Source organism: Bubalus bubalis, chromosome 6, assembly GCF_019923935.1.
Source record: "Bubalus bubalis isolate 160015118507 breed Murrah chromosome 6, NDDB_SH_1, whole genome shotgun sequence".
Lineage (NCBI taxonomy): Eukaryota > Metazoa > Chordata > Mammalia > Artiodactyla > Bovidae > Bubalus > Bubalus bubalis.
Window position 1 is genome coordinate 90,310,098 of NC_059162.1, and position 25,545 is coordinate 90,335,642.

A 25,545-nucleotide genomic window follows, 5' to 3' on the forward strand; every position below is an offset into this window, starting at 1 on the left:
AAAAGAGTTTAAGGAGAAAAGTAAATCAGGAGGTGGTTTTCTGGGATACCTAGCTGTCCAAGTCTTGTGAGAAATATTTGTTGAGGCTCAAACAGATGAAGAAGTTATCCACTCAAAAACACCAAGAAACATCTCTGCACCTTTATTAGGAGCAATTTTATATCTCTGAGAAGTCAGTGTCTCACATATTCCCTCTCTGGCCAGGCAGACCCAGTGTTAGAGCTAAGAATCCCGGATCTGAAAAGCCTAATTCAAAGACTTGCCTGCTCTTGAAATGTCCATTGAGAAAATAGAAGAGATGGTCCTTTTGATATTTCCTTGCAAGGTCTCGATTGTGACAATTGTATATTCCAAGTGCTATGGGAGCAGCAATCAGCTCCATCTGGGGAAATTAGAGCCTCCCATTGAGTCAGATGTGACTTAGCGACTAAACAATAACACTGAAGACAGCTAACTGAATCTTAAGGGATGACTAGGAATAAATACAAAATGATTTGTTCCTAAGCCTGGGCCTGTATGTGGTTGGATGCATCGCAAGATGCAGCCCTGGCTAATAGGGTAGACACTTGCTGGTAATTCATGACCCTTCAGGATATTATATCATGGCCCTCCAGGATATTATATCAAGACATTAATGAGGAAACCTGAAGCCCAGAGAAGTAACCTGGTTTGTTCAGGGCCACTGGAATGAGAACCCCTCTAGTAATTCCCAGAACAACATTACCTTCGTCATTGGCTATTTCTTGCTTAATCACTCTCGCTTGGAGCCACCGCCTGTTTGTCTCCTGCCTGGCCCAGATTCCTGGGTCTCAGACCACAGGAGACCTAAGAGGGTACGTTAGTCATTTGTATTATTATCCAACCAGCACACTTTCCTGGCCACAGAGGCTTCTGGCTTTGAAGATGTATAACATGTGCTCATTTCCCTGCTGGGTTCGGCTTCATTTAAACTCAAAAAAATGAGAAATGCTACAAAAAAATGTACAGTCCTTGACCTTTGAGCTCTTCCACTTGGCCAATGGCCTTGGGTGAATTCCTCCCCTGTGAATCAAAGTAAGGAGACAAGTTGCATTATTTTAAGGACTTCAGGCTCAATGTCTTTTCCCTGTCTGGAATGTTTATCCATTTTCCTCTGAAGTCCTACCAGATATCTGAGGTGCAGGCCAGGTACTACCTCCTTTAAAAGTTTCCCTTATCCCCATCTTTCCATCTCACCCAGCCCATAGTGCTTGCTAACCTCTCTGAATTCCTAACATACTGTTCTTAATAGCCATTTTACACTCAGCATATTTTTATTTAAATATGAGAAAAGAAAATATAGATCATGTCTTGTAACCTTCCCAACATTATATACCTGAAGTTTTTCTCTTATCCCTTTAGGTGTCATCTGTTTCAAACCAATGGCATATTGGCTTCCTTCTACCTTGGTATGTCATTTCTGTCATCCTTCATATTGTTCTCACAGTAACAGCCTTAGTAAGGGCTGAATGTTTAGCCACGGGCCAGCAAATTACCATGCTACCTAAGGGGTCCATTGCAAACTGGATGCTATCTGACCCACCAAGCCATAAAGTTGGGCATACAGAGCTGTACTCCATCATCAAATGGACTTGGTACAGATGAGACTGAGCTCACAGAGGCCCTGAAGACACAGGTGAGTCACATAAAGAAGTGGTCTATATGCCTGTAGTCCCCACTCCTGCTGTGTTAACTTCTCTTCCCAACCTTCTGCTGGCCTCATGAGAAGCACCCTACGATCAGTTGACGCCTTCTCTTGGATGACCATAGAAGCCTTCTCCTGGATGACTCTAGAAACCTCTTAACTGGTCCCCCACCTCCAATCTCTTCTATTTTCTACTCACGGCTACATGTTGCCACCATGATCTTCAAAAAAAAAAAAATAATTCCACTCTGATCGCATTGTTCTTCTCTACAGAAACCTGTGTCCATAACTGTTACTAGCAAAATTCCTGCTCAGTCTTCAAGGTCTTGAACACACCCTACTGATTTCTCTAATCACTTCTCAGATGTCAGCTAGATAGCACTTCTCAAATGTTATATGCAAGGACTCTTAAGGACAAATGAAAATGATCAAGTGCCCCTATGGGTCCTAGAGGTACAGCCCAAGGCCACCTCCTTAAGAGTCTTTAAGGACTAATGACTTATCTAAGAATTATGCCAATTTGACCTTCTAGCCCATATTTCTAGAAGTGTTCATGTTATTTAAGTTACCTATAAGATTTATGAGCTGAGAACTATAAAACACTAATAAACAAAATCAAAGATGGTTCAAGGAACTGGAAAGATAGCCCATGCTCTTGGATTGGTGGAATCAATGTAGTTAAAATGGCCATATTGCCCAAAGCAATCTACCAGTTTAATGTGATCTTTATCAACTTACCCTTGAAAATTTTCACAGAACTAAAATAGTCCTAAAGTTTATATGGAATCACAAAAGACCCAGAATTGCCCAATCTATCCTGGGGAAAAAGAACAAAACTGGAGGCACAATCCTTTCAAATTTCAGATAATGTTACAAAGCTACAAAAATCAATCAGAGTGGCACTGGCACAAAAGCAGGCCTATGGATCAAGGACACAGAATAGAGAGCCCAGAAATAAATCCTCACACCTACAGGCAATTGACAAATGAGGCAAGAATACACAATGGAGAAAAGACAGTCTCTTCAGCAAGTGGTGCTGGGAAAGTTTGACAGCTACATGTAAATCAGTGAAGTTAGAACACTCCCTCACACCATACAACAAAATAAATTCAAAATGGCTTAAAGAGTCAAATATAAGACATGATACCATAAAACTCCTAGAAGAGGACATACACAATATGTTCTCTGACCTAAATTATAGCAATGTTATCATAGGTTATTCTTCTAAAACAATAGAAATAAAAGCAAAAATAAACAAATGGGACCTAATCAAATTTATAAGCTTTTTTGTACAGCAAAGGAAATCATAAACAAAATATAAAGACAACCTACTGAATGGGAGAAAATATTTGCAAATAATGCAAAAAACAAAGGATTGATTTCCAAATTATACAAATAGCTCATACAATTCAATAGCCAGAAAAACAAATGGGCAGAAGACCTAAGCAGACATTTCTCCAAAGATATACAGGTAGCCAACAGGCACATGAAAAGATGCCCAACATCAATAACTACAATGATGTATCTCCTTATTCTGGTCAGATTGACCAAAATCAAAAAGTCCACTAATAATAAATGCTGGAGGGGGTGTGAAGAAAATGAAACCCTCCTACAGTGTTGGTGGGAATATATATTGGTGCATCCATTAAGGAAACAGTATGGAGGCTCTTTAAGAAAATAAAATTAGAATGACCATATTCTTTAGCAATCCCATTACTGGGAATATATCCGGAAAAGATGAAAGCTCTAACTCATAAAGATACATGAGCTCCAATGTTCAACATTTACAAAAGCCAAGACATGGAAGCAACATTAAGAGTCCTTCAACAGATGAATAGGTAAATAAGATGTGAAATGTACACACACACACACACACACACACACACACAATGGAATATTACTCCACTATAAAAAAAGAATGAAATAATGCCATTGGCAGCAACATGGATGGACCTAGAGATTATCATACTAAGTGAAGTAAGTCAGACAGATATATTTTATATATCACTTATATGTGCAAACTAAAAAAATAGTACAAATGAACTTATTTATAAAAACAGAAACTAACAGACATAGGAAACAAACTTGTGACTAAAAAAGGGGAAGTGGGGGAGGGAAAAATTGGGAGTATGGGATTAACACATGCATACCATCATATACAAAATAACAAAGACCTACTATATAGCACAGGAAATTATATTCAATATCTTATAATAAATTATAATGGAATCAAAAAATAATATATATATACAAATCTTTTTGTACACTTGAAAAGGGTTGATTTACTTACACGTCTCTAGTAAATTTGATATTCCATGCAATGCTTTATCTTTCTCCTGTAGATTTTTATATACAGCACTGACATGCCATCAGTCTTCCTTCATGCTCAGATCAGATCAGTCGCTCAGTCGTGTCTGACTCTTAATTTGAGAAAAATGGACCCTCTGGCACTTTTTCTGGACTTCTGTGACGTGGGCATGTTTCTGTGCCTGAGAAACTCAGTCTAGAGAAGAAAACCCCATACCTGGCTAAGAGTGGGTATACATAATAAATAGTACATAGTACACAGTAGTGGCCGAGAAGGCAATGGCATCCCAGTCCAGTACTCCTGCCTGGAAAATCCCATGGACGGAGGAGCCTGGCAGGCTGCGGTCCATAGGGTCGCGAAGAGTCGGACACAACTGAGCGACTTCACTTTCACTTTTCACTTTCATGCATTGGAGAAGGAAATGGCAACCCACTCCAGTGTTCTTGCCTGGAGAATTCCGGGGATGGCAGAGCCTGGTGGGCTGCCGTCTATGGGGTCGCACAGAGTCGGACATGACTGAAGCGACTTAGCAGCAGCAGCACACAGTACTGGGCATCTGGAGGGCTTGCGTACTCTCAATATCAACTGAAGGCTAAATTCCTTAGCCTGAAATTGAAGTTAAGTCCTGACTTCATACAAGAATCTTAATAATAACAGTACTATTTACATAATTCCAGTAGCTACAACCTATACAGTACTTGCTCTGACCAAATAATTCTCTAAGCTTTTCATTTGTATTAACACATTTAATTCTCAGATCCACCTCATACAATGAGTCTTGTTAATATTTTCATTTCAATTATATGAGGAGAAAACTGAGTTTGGCTTTGAAGCAGGCAGCCCAGCTTTGATGACCATGACTTAAACCACTCTGTTATGACACGTCCCAATTATCTTTAATATTAAATAATTGTAATAACAGAAGAAGTTATAATAATAGTTGCAGCTGTAACCACAGTAACTACACAAACACACACACACACACACACACACACACACACACACACAGAGTCTCTTAGACACTAAATGAGATAGCATATAAATCACCATGAAATCCTCCCAGCAGAGACTAGTCCATTATAAGGCCTTCCTAAACAACCGCTCTCTAAGCTCCCCCACCCTTTACTACCCACAGAAGTTCAAGCAAAGGTCTCCTAAGATCTCTGTGGTTAAAAGTTCAGGGAGAACATGTTGAGATTGTATGGCTATGCAAGCAAATTAAGACAGATCTGTGACTGGAAGAGTCATAGGCAATAAGAAGGTGTAGTTTCAAAAAGGTGAACTCCTCTCATGGGTATTCAAGGACCCACTTTGGTCTGGATCCTCCTAACCAATTGGTATCCTCAAACTTAAGATGCCCTTCCTCAGAATGAAATTCATGTTTTAGATCCAGGAACAGGCTCTATTATTGAAAGAATGTAAAGGAGCTAATGGTGGGAAGCCGCAGGACATGATTTTAGATATAACTAACCCCATGTAATCCCCACAAGGTCCCAGTGATGGAAGTAAGACCATCATTTTTCAGATGAGGACACTGGTGGTCAGAAAGATTCCATACCTTACCCATGGTGACACAGAAATAAATGTGCAGCACTGGTATTTGGAGTCATATACATCTCCCCACAAAGCTTATTTATAGCATACATGCTACAAAGGGCCTATGTTTCTGACCAAGGATATAACATTGTTATAAAACTCTAAAAGAAAATGGCCTCAGAAACACTAGGAACTTTAAATTGGAAGTCTCTCGCTTAGTGTGACTGCTTTTATAGGACATGGTTTCCTAAAATCTGAAGTCAGAATTCCCTTAAATATTGTGCATTATTAGATGAAATGGGTGCTTTTCCGACAGGCGTGGTGACAATGGCGCAATGTGTACTTTCTAGGATCCAGCCATTTGCAAAGCTGAAAGGAAAGGGCAGGGGACAGAGGGTAGACACAGCAACTGGCGATAAGGGAAAGTCTGAGCAGGAGAGACACACCTCTGAAGATTTAGCTCAGTCAGTTATTTGGAGGAAGAGCAGTTAAATGGATGAGGGTGGGGAGTGGTTATGGTTGCTATTGGGAGAAGGAACAAGCAAAGACTTCCAGGTTTGGATTTCACTGTTTTCCCCTACAGGTTACCAAAAATGGTATCAGGAACAAGACCTAGGTCTAATAACAGAAACAGGAGCAGAGGCCAAATATCCAAACCAGAGATCAATGCAGGAACAGGGTTATCAGAAAAGGTAACGACACAGAATCCTAGGAAATGCCAAACAAGGACTCTTATCTGTATCTGGGGATAGCTGTGTAGGATTTTGCCAAATGCTGAGATCATAAAGGGTACAAGAGGTAAAGAACAGCATGTACCAAAACATAAAGGGTGGATCGGTGTGGCATTTCAGGGGAATAGTAAATGTTCTATTAGGTCTGGGATTAGGAGAAGTCATACTTAGAAAATGTTCATTAGGGGCAAATGATAGAGGGACTTGAGTGTTAAAGATCCTGGAGTTTACTGTAGGGAATCAACAAGTCTGGGTGATGCCAGCTGGTAGATGATAGAGAAGAAGACACAAGGTCCGTGGTGGATGCTTTAAAAAAAATGGATTGTGCATTGACTACAGCCGAGGGGTGACACACAAAATAATAAAGAAATGATTGAAAATATTTAAGTTAGAAAGAGATCTTGGGGACTCCCTGTGTAATTTCTTATTTCGCAGTTGGGAAGACAAGTCTATGAGTGGGACCTCACGATGATTCATAATAAACTGATAACCAAGTCTCTTTCTAGTCCATTATACTTTGCAATTGCAAGGTTAAAAATTCTATTTAAAAATGCTCCATATTTTGGAATTGTTGGTTATAAAGTATGGGGAAAAAAAATAAAATCAGAAAATTGTGTCCTGGGAGTGGGGCTAAATAATAACTCAAAGTCAATTTTCTGTCTTAAAAAACACAAAGTCCAACTTGACCATGGGTTGTCCTTGGCTCTTCTCCCCAACTGCTGCAGGTCAGTCTTTTGTGTATTTAATCCCTTGGTCTGCAAGCCTTTTAACCTGTAAACTGCATAAAACATTGAAAAGTCAGGCAAATAATTGCAAGAGATTTCCTGTTTGACTGACTTAGCCTGGAAATGAAATCTGATCCTAAGAGAGAGCTAGACACTAAATCCAGGGAAATGAAAGATCAATATAAAGATAAATCCAGTTAAGTTACCAGCCACCAGCTGGCATGTTCCCTTTCCCTTAACAGAGGCCTAAATAGAGAAGTAAATAAAATGAACTTCTAATACCTAAGTCTCCCAAGGTGGCAGAGATCCACTGCTTACTTCTGTCTGTCTCATTACACACGGCTGCTGTAAGTGAGACAGAGACACTCATTGTGTACATGGAGCCCAGAAGAGGAAACCATCACCACTGGGGGAACCAGAAGCCTCACCAGGAGACAGATTTGTATTCATCTTTGAAAGATTAGAAGGTGCTTTTTCAGACAGACAAAAGACAAGAGGAAGGTTATTTCAACAGAGGACACAATTTATGCACAAACATGAAAGGGACTACTGAGTGGATAGCAAACAATTCAGGCTGGTGAGAAAATGAAGAGATTGAGGATGTGGAGAAAAGAAAAACATTTCAGGCTTGTGAGAGGACATTCAGGTGTGAAAGAACCTGAGTCTCAGGGCAGTGTCAAATAGTTCCAGGTGGGCTGAGCCCAAGGCCACACAAGCAGGCATGTAGAGGCAGACAAGGCTGGAAAGAAGAACGGCCCCAGCCAGGGAGGCTGTGAGTACCTTTATAAAGAAGCTGGCTTTTATTTTGCAGGCAGTAATGGGTGGGGGAAGCTAGAACAAACCTAGACAGAGTGTTGAAAAGCAGAGACATTGCTCTGCTGACAAAGGCCCATATAGTCAAGGCTATGGTCTTTAGAGTGGCCACGTACAGTTGTGAGAGCTGGACCATACGGGAGGCAGACAGCCAAAGAATTGATGCCTTCAAACTGTGGTCCTGGAGAAGATTCCTGAGAGTCCCTTGGGCAGCAAGGAGATAAAACCAGTCAGTACTAGGGGAAATCAACCCTGAATATTCACTGGAAGGACTGAAGCTGAAGCTCCAGTATTTTGGTCACCTGAACTGAACAGCTGACTCATTGGAAAAGTCCCCAGTGCTGATCGAGAGCAGAAGGAGAAGAGGGTGTCAGAGAATGAGATGGCTGTATGGCATCATCGATGCAATGGACATGAACTTGGGCAAACTTCAGGAGATGGTGAGGGACCGGGAGGCCTGGCGTGCTGGAGTCCTTGGGGTTGCAAAGAGTTGGACACGACTGGGAGACTGAACAACAACAACAGGTTGGGGGGTTGGGGGAGAAAAGCACCTGAGCAGAAGGGTGACACCATTAGAGCATATTCTGGGGGAAATGGATTAGAAAATGAGACTGGAAACAGAGTGGTTAAAACATGTGCTAGGTAAGAAATTCAAAGGATGCCAGCAAGGGCCTGATTAGTGATCTAAAACCAGTTCTACCAAGAACGTTTCCCCAGGTTTTCCATCTGCACCAACGTTGCCTTGCTCTCCCACATGACTACTAACATGAGTCCTGGCTACTGGACGTTTAACAGTGCTGCTAACTGTAGATTTGCTCTCTGCTTGAACAGCTCGAAGGCAAGGATAGGGTCTGAATAATCTCAGTATCCTGACACCTAGAAAAGAGCCAGCCCCATGAAGAGGTCTGTTGAGTGAATGCAGGCTGGCATGTCCAAATCAATCAATGGAAATAGGATGCAGCTGTATACACCACCCACCTTGTTCCCTTTCCCATCCCCTCCCATCCTTACCCAGATCCTAACACTGGCTGAGTAAATAGGGCATTAATTGTTTCTTCCTTATTAATTACCTTTAAGGACCACTTGCTTAACCACTCAAGGAATGTGGGGGCAAATATAACCAGTTCACTGGTGACTGGAAGGATGTCCTATTTCCTCTGACCAGGACATCCTGAATGTAACTCACGCTATTCCTCAGGTCTACCCTGGTTCTACCTATACCCCACAGAGCTGAGTCCTGGTATTGAAAGGGGTGATTAAAAAACAGACACAGTTGGGTCCTTAAGGCCTCATGTACCTGGCTCAAGACCACAGGGATAGGATCCTTCCAAATAAGTAACTGTCTTTTCCCATCTATTATCCATCTGTACTGGATGGCACAACAACATCACAAAGTAGGTTGGTTTTACAGTCCCCATGTGACAGATGAGGGACCCAAAGCCTAAAATGATTAACTCAGTGGTTCTCAACTCTGATTGCAGTGGACAATCAACTAGGCAGCTGTTCAGTGATTCCACGACCAAGCCCCAGGCCAGGCTGCTCCTATAGAGCTTCTGGGATAAGACTCAGGTATCAGAGTTCAAGGTAACTTGGCTGGTGAGTAGAAAATTTAGGACTGGAACTCAGCCTCCCCCAACCTCAGTGCCATTTCCAGGGCTCCATTGGAAGTAAGTAAAATTCTGTAGGAGCTCTAAGTCTGATGAGGAGCTGAGTAAGAGACAGAGAGGATGATAAATGGAAAAAATAGACATCAGTCTTTCCGTTTTCTATGCTCTTGCTTTTTATCTCAAATCACAGGATTGATCTGTGACTTCTATGGGACATCAACTGTTTAGGTTCCTCAGGTCCGTCCTACTCAGAACACAGCACAGCCGCTTTCCTGCCAAGCAAGAACTTTCGGGCACAAAGGCCTTGCCTCTGCCTTCTCTTGGGGGCAAAGCAAAGGGCAGCTTTGGCAGCTCTATGGGCTGCTCCTCAGGTTGCTCATGCAGCCGCCTGACTGATGGCCTGCCGCCCTGCACTGCTGGGGCCATGTCCCCAGCTCCACCAAAGGAGCTCACTCAGGCGTGTGTTTTGGCTCCTTTTTATGGGAAGATCTGTGTTAGCCATGAATCACAGAGTATCCATGCTGAAAAACAACCTTAAAGTTCATTTTGTCCCCGCGTCAACTGTCATCACTCCCTGGACACTTTTCTGATGGGAAAATGGAGGTTTATTTGATAATGAAGTATTAATAATCACAAAATTCAATATAGTAAAATATTTCAATACCAAGAAATAACTATAAAATGGAAGTTTACTTTGCATCAACTACATGCCAGAGACTACTTCACACACATTATCTTAAATAATTTTAAGGGCCACTACATTGCACAAATCCAAGGGTCATCTTTAGTCTCATAGAGTATATATGATACATGCCAGGATGTGCATTGATTCCCTAGAATACTGCTATACATAATTTGTGTGGCCATACCTGGTAGCCTCATAAGCCTAATGTCAACCTTAAAATGAAGCTATCATTTCTGTAGTGGTTCAGGTTACCAAAGAGCCCTCTTCCTTCTGGAGCACAAAGATTACCAGTTAAATGGGAAACAAACATCACTTTTTAAAATTTATGTAATCATCCTCTGTATCTGGTGCTTTTGTTATATAACAGATCACCCCAAAACTTATGAGCTTAAAATGATAACCATTTGTTACTGCTCAGAAAGCTACAGGTCCACTCAGCAGTCCTGCTGATCTGGGCTGGGCTGGGCTGATCTTGGTTGAGCTCACTGATCTATGTGCATCATTTGATAGGGCAACCAGAGGATGGCCAGTCTGTGATGTCCTTGAGAGGGCTGGTTCAGATGACTGAGACCTCTCTCCATTGGTTTCTTTTCATTCAAAAAGTCAGCCTGGCTGTGCATGGAGGTCACAAGGTTTCAAAAGAACAAAGGGAAGCAAGTAACATCTCTTAAGGCCGAGGCTCAGACCTCTCCAATCACTTCTATTTCTTTGCTTTGGCCAAAGCAACTCGAAAAGCCAATCCAGATGACAGAGATAAAGAAACTGACTCCACATCTCAAAGGGAGAAGAAACAAAATCCTGTGACCTGTAACTCAAAATTACTGTCAAGGGTTAACAGTTGAAAGGGCTTAGGTTTCCATCTGAAAGCAATATGACATACACTCTTCCTGTGATACACCCAGTTATACAGGGAGAATCTAGAACAGGCAATAGAAAATGGGAATTGTTAGCAAGTGGTCAGAGTTTTCCTTCCATTGGCACTGAGCATATTAGATTCTGCTTTTCAGAGAGAAGTGTGTAAGAGAGTGGAAAAAGAGTGAGTCAGTCTCCCTGAGAGGTGTGTAGAAGGGACAGTCTCTTCTCTACAGGTCAAGGTGGAAAGTGGAAAGAAAATCCCTTCTTCATCAACAATCTCCAGTTCTCTGAGCCTCCATTTCCTTGTCTAGATTTGAAGTTACATGGCCAAAAACACTTAGTATAAAAGACTACACATGTTGCCCAGATTTTACTATCAAGGCCAGCTAGGACCAGCTGTGCTTGATGCCTGTCCTTAATAGCTAAGAGCCCTTTGCTGAGAGAGCCAAACAAGGCTGTCAATTGTATGAGCTGATGTTTTGGTCCAAGCACCCTTCTAAGCTCCTTCACAGAAAATAGGACCTAAAATCTTCACCACTCCAAATGACAGCATTATTCTTCTCATACTGCATGAAAAACACTAAATTCTGAGAGGTGATGAGATGTATTCAAGATTACAGTTAGTTAATGGGGTAACATGGACCTAAATTTGAATTAAGGTTCTCACCAAAGTCCAAATTTTTTCTCTTTGTCATATATTATACACAGCAGGCAAACTGGGTTATTTTCCTTTCTAAAAGATTCTTCTTTATTCTTTAGTTCCTGCATTCTCTTGCCTTGGAATGTGCTAACAACCTCATTTTGGATGATGTAATCTTCCCTACCTGCATCTGCTACCCTATTTCAATCTATATGACCCCTAGCATCTTTAAAAGACCAACTCAAATACAACCTTCTTCAGGATCCAGAATTAAGGTCTGCTCTTTCCTCATCCCTCCTGCAGGAAGTCATCTCCCGCTACTTCCTCTACACTCCTACAACTTTTGATTTCATACCATTTTTGCCATATGGCATTACTGATATTTACTTATTTACATCTTCTATGCCTTGAAAGCTTGTTGAGTCATAAGGCTCATCATTGCAACCCCAATACCCAGAACAGACCTTTGTCATTGACTGAAGGGACAAAAGCAACAACAACAACAAAAAAATAGGAGCTACATGATTTCCATGCGCAGGTTGCAGGCATTGAGTAAATCCTCATTTGCTGCTAGCAAACCTGGGAAGGCTGCCTGGAGGAAGCTTTGGATCTGGAACCATGAGAAACTTCTGATTTTCCTCATTGCTTTCTGTCCTTCTCACCTCTTTGGTCTCTGATGTCTAAAAAGGGTTGAAAGCACTTTGGTAGAAATCAGTAGTTTGTCAAGTTGGTTACAGACATTCTTGGAAGAGACAAGGAGGAAAAGTGCACAGAATGGTATGGTAATAATTCATTTTATCCAAATAAGATGTGGAAGACTGCTTGAAGAGACACATTTCTGGCAGTTAATTGTCCCCAGAAAAGATAAAAGAAAGGAAGAGCAGAGAGCACTTTGTCGAAGCTCTCACCACTCCAGAACTAAACCACTCTTCTTTCTAATTCTCAGAGAAAAGAGGGAATGGGAGAAGTGATCTTCTAAAGGTAAAAGAGTAAAAGTCTTCACTGGCTCTGAGTGGGGGTCAGGTATCCAACAATTCCTAGCATGTGTACAGCACTTTACAATCTATAAAGTGCTTTCCAACTAGTCCCCCAGGCACATAACAAGCCTAGGCAGTAGATGAACCCATTGGAGAGCGAGAAGTGCTTGAAGCTTAATCTCATGGTATAATTTAAATTTTGCATTGACACTTTTAGTATGACACATGTTTTCTTTTCGATGACCTTTGACTCTTATTCCAAGACACAAAGACTGTCTCTTTGAAGACAACTCTGCCCCCGCCAGGCAATCTAATGGAGAGGAAGTGATCCAAGACAGAAGAATAAAAGGAGTAAGATAAAGACTTGAAAGCAAAAGAAACATTTCTGGCTCCAGATTCTAGCCTGGGCTTGCTTATAACCCACCTCAAGACCTTGGACAAGTTGTTTCAAAAGTCTTAAGTTTCCCAGGCAAAGAGTTCATCATTTCCTCCACTTTCTTCCCAGAGTGGTTTCAGCACTATATTATCATTTCCATGGTTTAATGTGTACTGTTTTCTACAAGCTTGTCTACAAGTCAGACAGACTCCCTGATCCTCCTATGCGGCATGGCTTCTCTCATCATTATTCTCAGTCTCAGTCCTTTGCTGGCTACCTTCATAGCACTGATCACAACTTACCAGTATTTTCTTTATTTCTTGGCTTACTTGGTAGCATTTCTGGCTGTCTCCCCAGATGGAATGGCAGCCTAGTGAGGGCAGGGGACAGGTCCCCTGTTGTTCACCAGTTCTGTGCCTCAGGGAAGTCAGGTCTAAAATACTGACCGAGTGAGTGATGCCTCCTGCAGGAGATGGGGGAGGAGTGGGGTTCTTCTTTTAGTCTAGGGTCTGTCACAGGACTAGTGCTCAATTAGGACTGTAATTAACAAGAGGAACATGGCTCCACCCCTGACCTCACACTTCAGTCTGGCCAACAAAGGAGGGAGTGTCTGCTCCCAGCCTTTATAATAGATATGCTGCTGCTACTGCTAAGTCGCTTCAGTCGTGTCCGACTCTGTGCAACCCCATAGACGGCAGCCCACCAGGCTTCCCATCCCTGGGATTCTCCAGGCAAGAACACTGGAGTGTGTTGCCATTTCCTTCTCCAATGCATGAAAGTGAAAAGTCAAAGTGAAGTCGCTCAGTCGTGTCCGACTCGAGTGACCCCATGGACTGCAGCCTACCAGGCTCCTCTGTCCATGAGATTTTCTAGGCAAAAGTACTGGAGTGGGGTGCCATTGCCTTCTCCATTATAATAGATATAGACATAGACAAAGCTAATTAGAGCTCATTAGTTGGGGAGGCAAAGCATTCCCATAGTAAAAGTGCTATCAAACCAAAATCAGAGAGTGCCTGCACTAGAAGATACTGAAGGATGATTTTCTACTTTAACGGTCTCTTTTTACAGGTGTAGAAACAGGTTCAGAAAGGTAAAGTGACTGGCCCCAGGTTAGCCTAAACACAGTTGTGCATAAGAAGCCATGATGCAGAGCTTGGGAAAGTTCTAGAAATCCATGCAGAGAGCTTCAAAGAAAAATGGGTCGCTTGGTGTGTGTGATCCCTCACTGGGGAAGAAGATGCTCTTGCTTTGCACATAAGGCCTGGGTTGCACGTCCCTTCCTTTAAGATCCATGAAAGCTCCCTCTATTATTGGGAGGTGGGGAAGTTTAATTCTTTGTCCAGGAGATCATTCCTAGGAAGCCATAAGCCAGGCCTAGCAATTTAGTCCTCACAATTCTCCATCAAGATGGGAATCATCTCATACTGTGGAGAAGGAAACTTAAAAGTACCAAACAGCTCTGATACTCTAAGTCCAAATAACACAGCTCATAGCTGCCCTCTCTGATGGGATGGGGGGAGGGAGTGGACAGCTGTCTTGTTTCTGAAGACCTTCTCTTCCCAGGCATCCTGTGGTACCTGCTTCTGCTCTCCCTTGGTCATTTGTTAATCAAAATCACCATGCTTATTTGTTTGCAGTATTTGTTTCTTTAACAGAAAACATGCTTCATGGGGGGAGGGAATCTTGTCTGCCATGTTTTTTAGTATTTCTCTGGGCTTCGGGCAATGCCAAACACTCAAGAAAGGAGGAGGGAAGGGAAGGAATAGGGAAGAAGAAAGAGAAGGAAGGCAAGGAGGAGAGGGAGGGAGGAAAAGAGGGAATGAGAAGACAGAGGAAGAAATTCTGTTTCTGCTCTTCTTTCTAGAATCAGATCATTGTAATGACAAACCTTCAAATGTGTACAGCCTTTACCTTCTATAGAATGTTTTTGCGTTGCTTGCATCCTTCCAATAGCCCTGTGATTAAAAAGAGAAGGATCTTTATCCCTATTATATAGATGCATCCATAAATTAATCATCTCCTGACAACCACTGATAACCATGATAGCCATGGGGTGCTGTTCTGACCGCAACCTGGCTCTCTCAGGGTTCTGTTTTTGCCCATCTTCCCAAATGAGTATTTCAAGCAATAGGGGCCTGGAATGGGGCTTTGTACAGAGGGAAGCAATTTGTTCCAAGAGGGCTTCTGGAGCTTTGTCTTCCAGGCAGAGCAGATGCTTGAGACGAGGTTTGGAGGAGCATGTGTGGAAGAACAGCACATATGAAAGTGCACACGTCTGGGAAAGGGTGGAGCCTTCTGAGACCAACGCGGCTGGAACCTCAAGACGCGTGCAAAAGAGCAAATGCAGGTGCTGAAACTGGAATCGTGAATGGGGGCCAGACCTCAGGGAGGCCTTGAAAGCTTAACATCAGCTTGAGACAAAGGGACAGTTGATGGTTGTGTGCTAGACAGTGGCCTGACCTGATCTTCACCCTGGGGAAGAGTGGAGTGGAGCAGGGCAAGGTTGAAGGGCAGCGTGAACAGTTAGGAGACTGGAAGGATCACCCTGGATGGACAGGAAGGCAGACTGCACTGAGGCTGGCCTGTAGCACTGCAGCTGAGGCAGAGGGGGAAGGAAGGATCAACACCAAGAGGGATTGAGCTTCTGGAAGTGCAGATCTGCCTGAAGGCTCCAATGCAAGCAGTTGGCAAGCCTAAATCTTCCGCATCCTAGTCTAGCATCCTTTCCCTGCAGGGCGAGCACTGCTTCACACTCTCATACATGCTGGCTGGCTCCCTGCTTTCTCACCCCCACTTCAGTCTACTCTCCGCTCACCCACCAACTCCTAGGACTGGCTGCCTCTGTCTGCCACCACAAGATTAAAATTTCTTTCCCCTTTCAGGAAGTTTAGAGATTACAAAGCTGCAAGGGATAGTTAATTGCTCAGTCGTGTCTGACTCTGCAAATCCATGGACAGTAACCCACCAGGCTCCTCTGTCCATAGAATTCTCCAGCCAAGAGTTCTAGAGTGGGTTGCCATTTCCTTCTCCAGGGGATCTTCCAACCCAGGGATCGAACCTGTGTTTCCTGCGTTGCAGGCGGATTCTTTACCATCTAAGCAACCAAGCATGTAACAGGAGAATGTCCAGTTCCTTCTACCTTTGCAAGTAAAAGGGAGCCATCGCTCCCTGCTGTACTTCCTATTCACTGGTTTACTCAGCAAGTATTTATTTTGTGCGGAGCACTGGGACTCACCTGGCCTCTTGGGAACCTTCTTTACTTCTATTTCTGAAGGCTTGTTTAGTGCTAAAACTCAAGAAAACCTTTGAATTCACCTACCCGCTCCAATATTCTTGCCTGGAGAATTCCATGGACAGAGGAACCTGGCGGCTACAGTCCATGGGGTGGCAAAGAGTCAGACACGACTGAACAACTAACACTTTCACTTTTTTTCAGGTTCAAGAGAACCATGTGATTCATTAAAGGCCACAGCAAGCAAGTGGGCAGATCAGGTCTCTGACTCTCAACCGCGTAGAATTTCCATGACCTCTTAGTGGCCTAGAAAAGTAGGACTTGCACTTGCGCCTGGTCGAACCAGAATGCTTTCCTTTAAAGGAATGAGGAGGGTGGTGATGCACCAAGGAACCGACAGGTGAGTGACTGCCATTGGTTCCAGGTGAGGCAAGTACAGAGCTGGCTCCCTCTCCCCCCACAACACCAGTCAGCGCTCGGATACATGTGGTGTTTATCTTTCTCTCATTCTGCGGTGATGTGTTTGTTGATGAGCTGTGGAGCACATCCAGAATGTTTTTGGAGCTGTTAGCTATTATGTCCTAAAAAATAATAGATCGCATGCTGTGGCTCTGTTTCTTAGCCCTTTTCTTGCTTTCAAAGCAACTGGAGGGCTAAAAATACCAAGCTCCTTCCAGGACCCACAACGCATCAGAGTCACCACCAACAGGAGGGTCCCCCTGGCCCTGGAGCCCTTGTTTACTTTGAAAAGCTCACTCAGCACCAGCTGAGAGCCCTCTTGGCCCCGGTGCCTCCCAGAGGATGCCTTCCTGGGCTCCTTTGTGCAGACACAGACAGAGGGCTGCCCATTGTGCTGGGGTACAGGGCTGCACCCCCAGCCCGCGGCTGGCCTGCTCCCTGGGCCACCAGGTCTGCGTTTATTATTCCAGATGATAAAGCATACTGTCCTGAGGAGTTCAAAGCTCCAAGTAACCGGCTGCCTCATGGGCAGGAAAGTTGCCGTTGTTTATTTCCTAGAGTAACCAGCTCTCCCCTTGCCCTTCCCGCCCCTCCCTTTCTCTCTCTCTCCCCTCCTCACCACCCCCTCTTCTCCCTAACCTCTTTTTATCTTTTCCTTCCCTCTCAGAACCTATTCCACTTCCTCTATTCTCTATTCTGCTCCTCTTCTTTCCCTATTCTTTTCTCAAGCCCCTGAGGCAGCTGTATAGAAAACAGTTTGAAACCCCTGAGTTAGATGCTAAAGTGCTCCCTGGCACTGATGTCATGTAAGAGCCATTCCTTGCCATTGCATCTTAGGCAATGCATTTGGAGTGAGAGTGTAAAAGGTGGGCACTAACTGATAAATGGGTATGAACTTGAGCAAATTCCGGGAGACAGTGGAGGACAGAGAAGCCTGGTGTGCTGCAGTCCATGTGGCCACAAAGAGCAGGACACAACTTAGCAACTGAATAACAACTGATAAATGCCCAGCTCTTAAGCCAAGGAATAGAAATCCCAGGTCCAGCCTAGCCTGCCTGGACTACAGTATATTAATAACTTATTGACCAGAGACATATTAATGTGTCTTTTGTTACATGAAAGTGTTTTAATAGTCACTTACATAGCAAATCACTGGTCACAGGCATTGATTTCTATAAAAATCCCTCAGTCAATAATGTGTTAAAAAGCATGAGCAGAAATGAGAATATCTATGTGAATTGATTAGAAAATTAGACAATTCCTCAACATTTCTAGATCTGAAGAAAATTATTTCCCTGTAGGCCTCAGCTTCTAATACATCTAAAGAGGTTAGGAATCCCTATCCTGCCCTCTCCCAGGAAAGATTAAAGTTTACCTAGGATCACAGGAAAATTCTTTGGTGCCTCCACACCAGTATAGTAATTTTATTAAGGGCTACATACTACCCACGATTATGGTTAAGAGTGAAATAGGAATATGTTTATAAAATCCCTCTCAGTGTGTCAGGCATCAAAAAATAACATTGACTGCAATTTGGCTAGATAGTCCCCAAAGCAGCAGGCTGTGAAGGGGTGTGCAAGCATGAACTATATCTGGGAATGCTTTCAGGAACCCCATATCCTAAAAGGGAATGAAAGGAAAGGGAGCAAGATCAGGTAAAGGAAGATGTGGATGCCAACCCAGCTTCAACAGAGGTCTCGGCCATTGTTAAGTGGGGAGGGACTTTCTGAGATACACCAAAATAGGGGAAGGGGACCCTACCCTACCCACATCAGTGAATGTGGCTGCCCCAGGAAGGCAGTATGATCTCAGAAGGGATAGTTCATTCTCTTCAGCTGATGCAATCCTCAAAGAGGACTAAGAATTGAGGGCTGTCTGCTGGCAGCCCTCCCAGCAGCTAGAGGAATAATTTCTTGAGCACAGAGGTGAGATTTTGACTATACATCCTAATATCCCCTACAACGTCATTATAATTACATAAATAGAGTGATTTATTTTGTTTCCTTGTGTAGCTAAAAGAAATTCGGCTATTATCCAAAGAGTTTGCAATATTAGAGAAATGTGGGGAAACTATTTCTACCTAACAAACTAGTAAGTAACCCCTGATCAGCAGCTCCCCAATGAACACACGTCAGACTGACCTAGCCAATGGGTCCACAACAGAGACTCATTATTTCTCAGATTAATTGTAATGGCCCCTTAACGCTCTCCCAGCTCTGCACTCTCTGTCACCCCCTACTGGCCAATCCTGTGTACTACCTCTGTGGCTTTCTTCCTCTTGCCCCTATGTCACCCGATTGTTTAAACATAACTGATGACTTCCGTCCCCTAGGAAAGCAGTGAAGACTCCTTTTCACAACTAGCCCATCTCCCCCTTAGCAGGCTCACTCCCTGCCCCTCCTTCAACCCCTCCACCTCATGACCCCAGCAGTCATCCAACACTCCAAACGCAGTGCTGTGTTCATGCCTAGAATCCCTCCCCACATTTTCCTCATGATGGATTCCTACACATCCTTTCAAGCTCAGCCCAAATGCTCCTTTTTTTGTGTCCTGGATGCACTGCAGTTATAAGACTTAGATAAATAAACAGCCAATCATCTTCAAGGTGATGCTTCTGATACTAAAAGCAGAGCATCGCTGTAAGGAACAGGCTTGGCTTTACAGCTGAATGGACTTGGTTTGAATCTACTCTACTGCCTCCTGACTTTAAGCTGGGAAGTCTCCTAAGGACTTTGAGGCTGTTTCCTTATCTGTTACCAGAATAATACCTTCTTGAAAGGATTGTTTGGGAAATGGATGTATAATATTCGACTGAGTGTTGGGCATGAAATCAATGTTTGCCCAGCTGCACTCCCTGTTAGGCACACAGGGAGCAGCGTTCACTCTGCCTTTTCTTCTTTGAACACAGATTCAGCATGGCACAGTTAGATTCCATGAGGACAAGGTCTCTCTTTCCTTGCTCATGATTCCTTTCCTCATCTTTTGAGCCTCAGTGCCCCCAAAAGATTTTTTTTTTAAACAAGTGAAACACAGCCATTCTGGAAATGTTGAAGTAAATGGACTTGAGTTGAATTCCTGAAATTGTCTCCAATGCAGAGGATATCCATGTGATTTTTAGAGAAGGGTGAAATGAAGTCTCCTAAGATGGTGACCAGCCCTGCAGCCTTGCCAGATAGGTTTAGGGGTAAGAACGGGCCTGCCATGATGATTAACACCCTCATCTTTCTTTTCTTTCTGAGGCAGCTGCTCTCCACAGTGACGCAGCCATGCTGGACAAGTTCAGACTAAACACATATACATCATTGTCTTCATGTGTGCTTCTAATGTGTCCGCATCAAACTCTGGATAGGACTCCTGGGGACAGTAAATGGGGCTGAGACCACCTCGAAGTAATTTGGAACGTGCGTACCTGTCATCCGCCTGTCAGTCTTCCTGGAGTAGCGTCGGGGCAAGTCCATGGGGGCAATGATTCCATGTTTCCATACAACCTCTAAATGCATCCTGCATGACCTGGGCCCAGGCCAGCACACCAGATCCCACTTCTAAGAAGAGAGCATATCATGTGGCTGACAAGAATTCCAGTGAAAAGAGCTGGTCACCTCTTAGCTTCTTTAATTGTTCCTCATAAGGGACATTTATGATATAACGATGGGTTTTTGGAGGAACTCACATTCAGACAGTAATTTACTTGGTGGGGGGGGGACCTATAAACACTGAAAAGAAGACAAAGAATATCAAAGGTTGTATTTTTCTTTCTCACTCGATAGTGAACAAATATTTATTAAATATCCATGTGTCAGACATTACTCTGTGTACTAAAGGTCCAGGGATATGAGACTCATCCCTGCCTATATAAAACCTACACCTAACCAGGCAGTCAGTGTGATGAGTCCTCTGGTTAGCTAAGTATACAGGCAGATCAGAGCCCCACTCTGGACTTGGAAAGATTCCCAAGAAAATCGTAATTTAGCTGAGGCCTAAGGGATCATCTCAGAGTTCCTCTTGTGAGAATAGGCAGTAGAAATATGGGGGAAATGTGCTTCTATGAGAGAAAATGGTATGTGAGAAAGCATAAGAGCAAAACAGAGGATTGGCCATTAGAAATGACGAATCAAGTTATGGCAGCTAGAACACTAAGTGTGCAGATGAGTGGTCACAAGGAGGCTGCAGGAGGTGGCAGAGACCCCACAACAGAGGGACTTAGAAACCATGTTGGAATGTTCAGATCTTTTCTTAGAGCACAGAAGAGCCAGAAAAGCCCTTCAAGCAAGATCAAAATGCTTGGTAGAAGGGTACTATCTGCTACCTTCATTCAGTGAGAGTCTCCCAAGTTTCAGATCCTGTGTTGGCCCTTGCTGCTGCTGCTAAGTTTCTTCAGTCGTGTCCGACTCTGTGCGACCCCATAGACGGCAGCCCACCAGGCTCCCCCGTCCTTGGGATTCTCCAGGCAAGAATACTGGGGTGGGTTGCCATTTCCTTCTCCAATGCATGAAAGTGAAATGTGAAAGTGAAGTCACTCAGTCGTGTCTGACTCTTCGAGACCCCATGGACTGCAGCCTACCAGGCTCCTCCGCCCATGGGATTTTCCAGGCAAGAGTACTGGAGTGGGGTGCCATTGCCTTCTCTGGTTGGCCTTTGAGTGCACTCTAAATAATCAACCAAATCTAAGAGAACTTAAGCTCTCTTGCAGAGCTTGTCAAACTCTGAGGGAGAATGAGAAATAGAAGAGTAGATTAATTTGATGGTTAATTCTATGGGTCAGTTGGGTAGGCAATGGTACCCAGTTGTTTGGGCAAATAGTAGTTTAGATGTTGCTATGAAAGTCTTTTGATTTTCATAGATAAACATTTATAATCAGTGGACTTTAAACAGATTATCCTCCTTAGTGTAAGTGGGCCTCATTCAATCAGTTAAAAACCTTAAATGCAGTTTCCCAGCAAAGAGGGAGTTCTGCCTCAAGACTATAACATGGAAACCATGCCTGAATTTTCAATCTGCTGACCTGCCCTGAGGATTTGAGACTCAAGACAGCAATATCAACCCTTAACTGAATTTCTAGCCAACCAGGCTGCCCTGCAGATTGCAAGCTTGCTAACCCCTATAATTGCTTCCTTAAAATTAATCTCTCAATAGATGATAAATAGATGGGAAGAAAAATAGATATAGGAGGAAATGTATACACACACACACATTTTCTGTATCTTTGGAAAACCCTGAATAATACAGCTAGGCATCTGAAAACTCATTCCAATCTTCTGTCTGTCATTAAACTTCCCTGAGCCCATTGTCTCATCATCATAATGGAGACTAATCACCCACCTTTAGCACCAAGGCTGGCACATGATAGGTGCTTTAGGTCATTTCCTTTCCCCTTTCTGTGACTGATTGATAGGAATAGATACATACCCAAAAGGGGCACTTTTTGCTGACACAGGCTGCACTTGATGAAATCTGATCTAGAATGAGGAATACTAAACAAATCAAAAAGAATTTACTCTTCGAGCATTATTGCCACCGTGATGGATGGCTGCTCCAAAGGCTATTTCTCAAGAGTTCACAGCAGAGAAAAATGTTCAGTCTTGATTTTATATGTGTCCAGAAAATAAATTGTATGACAAGGGTGGCGACATTTGGACGGGGAGAGGGCTTAGCCAAGGAATTAAACATGTCAGGAGCCTCAGAAGGAAAATAATGTTGAAATGGAAGGTGAAAGGGGCTTATTTGGAGAACTTGACAAGTGGCACAATGGGAGGAAAGGTGGCACTCTGGAATGGGATGTCAGCCATTATCTGCCACTAAAGCCGCGATCTGCCCTTAGTAACTCAGCAAGGTGGAAAGGAAAAAATATGAGCCCAGGTTCTAATGCTCTATTATCACAACTGGCTTAAATTATTTTTCCTTGCTTCATTGACCACACAGCAAACACACAGAGAGTAAAACCAGGCAGGCCTTTTTTTTTTTTTTTTTTTTTGAGGAATCTTTGCCTAGGTCATCTCTCAAGTTGCTGTCAACAAAACTCCCAACATTAGAAATGAATGAGATGCAGAGAAAGAAAATATCTGGGATGATATCACACAGAACACTAGCAGAAAACCCAAGCCTAAAACCCAGACCTGTGAGCTCCCAACCCCAGGGCTTTGTAAGGAATGAAGAATATTATCTAAGCAGGGGGATGGCAAACAGGCTGCACTCAGTTTTAATTGATTGATTGTGCTGACTGAGGTGTGTGAGAGCAAATGCAGGTTTAGCTGCCTGAAAGTGGGGCTTAATTGATTAGTGATGTCCGTCATGGGAGCCAGAGGTTCTGCAGGCTGGACAAATATGTATCATTTTTGTCTGATCCAACCTTTTTCTCCCTCCTGTATTATTTAGCTCAGCAAAATATAGCCCACAGGCCAAAGTAGGCCCACTGCCTGTTTTTATAAATAAAGTTTTATTGGAACACAGCTTGATTCATTCATTTGCATATTTTCTCTGGCTACTTTGGCTCCACAACCACAGAACTGAACAATTACAACACAGATCATACAGTCCACAAAGCCTAAAATATATATACATTGTCCCTTTATAGAAAAAGCTTGCCAAACTTGTTCCACAGAATACTGTGACCCAGGCTGACTTGATTCCAGATAATGAGGCCATTCATTGACTCATTGCATATTTATTGCATGTCTGATATGATATGTTCCACACACATTATTAAACTGTATAGAGCTTCTCCATCTTTGGCTGCAAAGAATATAATCAATCTGATTTTGCTGTTGACCTTCTGGGTGATGTCCATGTGTAGAGTCTTCTCTTGTGTTGTTGGAAGAGTATGTTTGCTATGACCAGTGTGTTCTCTTGGCAAAACTCTTTGCCCTGCTTCATTCCGTACTTCAAGGCCAAATTTGCCTGTTACTCCAGGTGTTTCTTAAATTCCTACTTTTGCATTCCAATCCCTATAATGAAAAGGATGTCTTTTTTGGGTGTTAGTTCTAAAAGGTCTTGTAGATCTTCATCAGATCAGATCAGACAGATCAGTTGCTCAGTCGTGTCCGATTCTTTGCGACCCCATGAATTGTAGCATGCCAGGCCTCCCTGTCCATCACCAACTCCCAGAGTTCGCCCAGACTCACGTCCATTGAGTCAGTGATGCCATCCAGCCATCTCATCCTCTGTCGCCCCCTTCTCCTCCTGCCCCCAATCCCTCCCAGCATCAGAGTCTTTTCCAATGAGTCAACTCTTCGCATGAGGTGGCCAAAGTACTGGACTTTCAGCTTTAGCATCATTCCTTCGAAAGAAATCCCAGGGCTGACCTCCTTCAGAAAGGACTGGTTGGATCTCCTTGCAGTCCAAGGGACTCTCAAGAGTCTTCTCCAACATCACACTTCAAAAGCATCAATTCTTCACAGTCCAACTCTCACATCCATACATGACCACGGGAAAAACCATAGCCTTGACTAGACGAATCTCTGTTGGCAAAGTAATGTCTCTGCTTTTGAATATGCTATCTAGGTTGGTCATAACTTTCCTTCCAAGGAGCAAGCATCTTTTAATTTCATGGCTGCAATCATCATCTGCAGTGATTTTGGAGCCCCAAAAGATACAGTCTGACACTGTTTCCACTGTTTCCCCATTTATTTCCCATGAAGTGGTGGGACCGGATGCCATGATCTCCGTTTCCTGAATGTTGAGCTTTAAGCCAACTTTTTCACTCTCCTCTTTTACTTTCATCAAGAGGCTTTTTAGTTCCTCTTCACTTTCTGCCATAAGGGTGGTGTCATCTGCATATCTGAGGTTATTGATATTTCTCCCGGCAATATTGATTCCAGCTTGTGCTTCTTCCAGCCCAGCATTTCTCATGATGTACTCTTCATATAAGTTAAATAAACGGGGTGACAATATACAGCCTTGACGTACTTCTTTTCCTGTTTGGAACCAGTCTGTTGTTCCATGTCCAGTTCTAACTGTTGCTTCCTGACCTGCAAATTTCTCAAGAGGCAGATCAGGTGGTCTGGTATTCCCATCTCTTTCAGAATTTCCCACAGTTTATTGTGGTCCACACAGTCAAAGGCTTTGGCATAGTCAATAAAGCAGAAAGAGATATTTTTCTGGAACTCTCTTGCTTTTTCCATGATCCAGCAGATGTTGGCAATTTGATCTCTGGTTCCTCTGCCTTTTCTAAAACCAGCTTGAACATCAGAAAGTTCACGGATCACATATTGCTGAAGCCTGGCTTGGAGAACCTTGAGCATTACTTTACTAGCGTGTGAGATGAGCGCAATTGTGCAGTAGTTTGAGCATTCTTTGGCATTGCCTTTTTTGGGATTGGAATGAAAACTGATGTAGGTCTTCATAGAACTGTTCAATTTCAGCTTCTTCAGCATTACTGGTTGGGGCATAGGCTTGGATTACCATGATATTGCAAAAATAAGACCAGGAGCTGACTGTGGCTCAGATCATGAACTCCTTATTGCCAAATTCAGATTTAAATTGAAGAAAGTGGGGAAAACCAGTAGAGCATTCAGGTATGACCTAAATCAAATCACCTATGATTATATGGTGGAAGTGAGAGATAGATTTAAGGGACTAGATCTGATAGACAGAGTGCCTGATGAACTATGGACCAAGGTTCGTGACATTGTACAGGAGACAGGGGTCAAGAACATCCCCATTTAAAAGAAATGCAAAAAAGCAAAATGGCTGTCTGAGGAGGCCTTACAAATAGCTGTGAAAAGAAGAGAAGTGAAAAGCAAAGGAGAAAAGGAAAGATATAAGCATCTGAATGCAGAGTTCCAAAGAATAGCAAGGAGAGAAAAGAAAGTCATCCTCAACAATCAGTGAAAAGAAATAGAGGAAAACAACAAAATGGGAAAGACTAGAGGTCTCTTCAAGAAAATTAGAGATACCAAGGGAACATTTTATGCAAAGATGGGCTCAATAAGGGACAGAAATG

The 25,545-nt window shown here is 43.1% G+C and overlaps 1 long non-coding RNA gene across 1 annotated transcript; it reads left to right on the top strand.

Annotated features, from left to right (window-relative positions):
- Window positions 1-7,672: 7,672 nt before the first annotated feature.
- Window positions 7,673-20,318, top strand: LOC123334113. Its single transcript, XR_006551896.2, has 5 exons — window positions 7,673-7,735; window positions 9,258-9,372; window positions 15,120-15,263; window positions 16,353-16,548; window positions 19,851-20,318. It is a non-coding gene; the product is annotated as an uncharacterized LOC123334113 (long non-coding RNA).
- The last annotated feature ends 5,227 nt before the right edge of the window (window positions 20,319-25,545 follow it).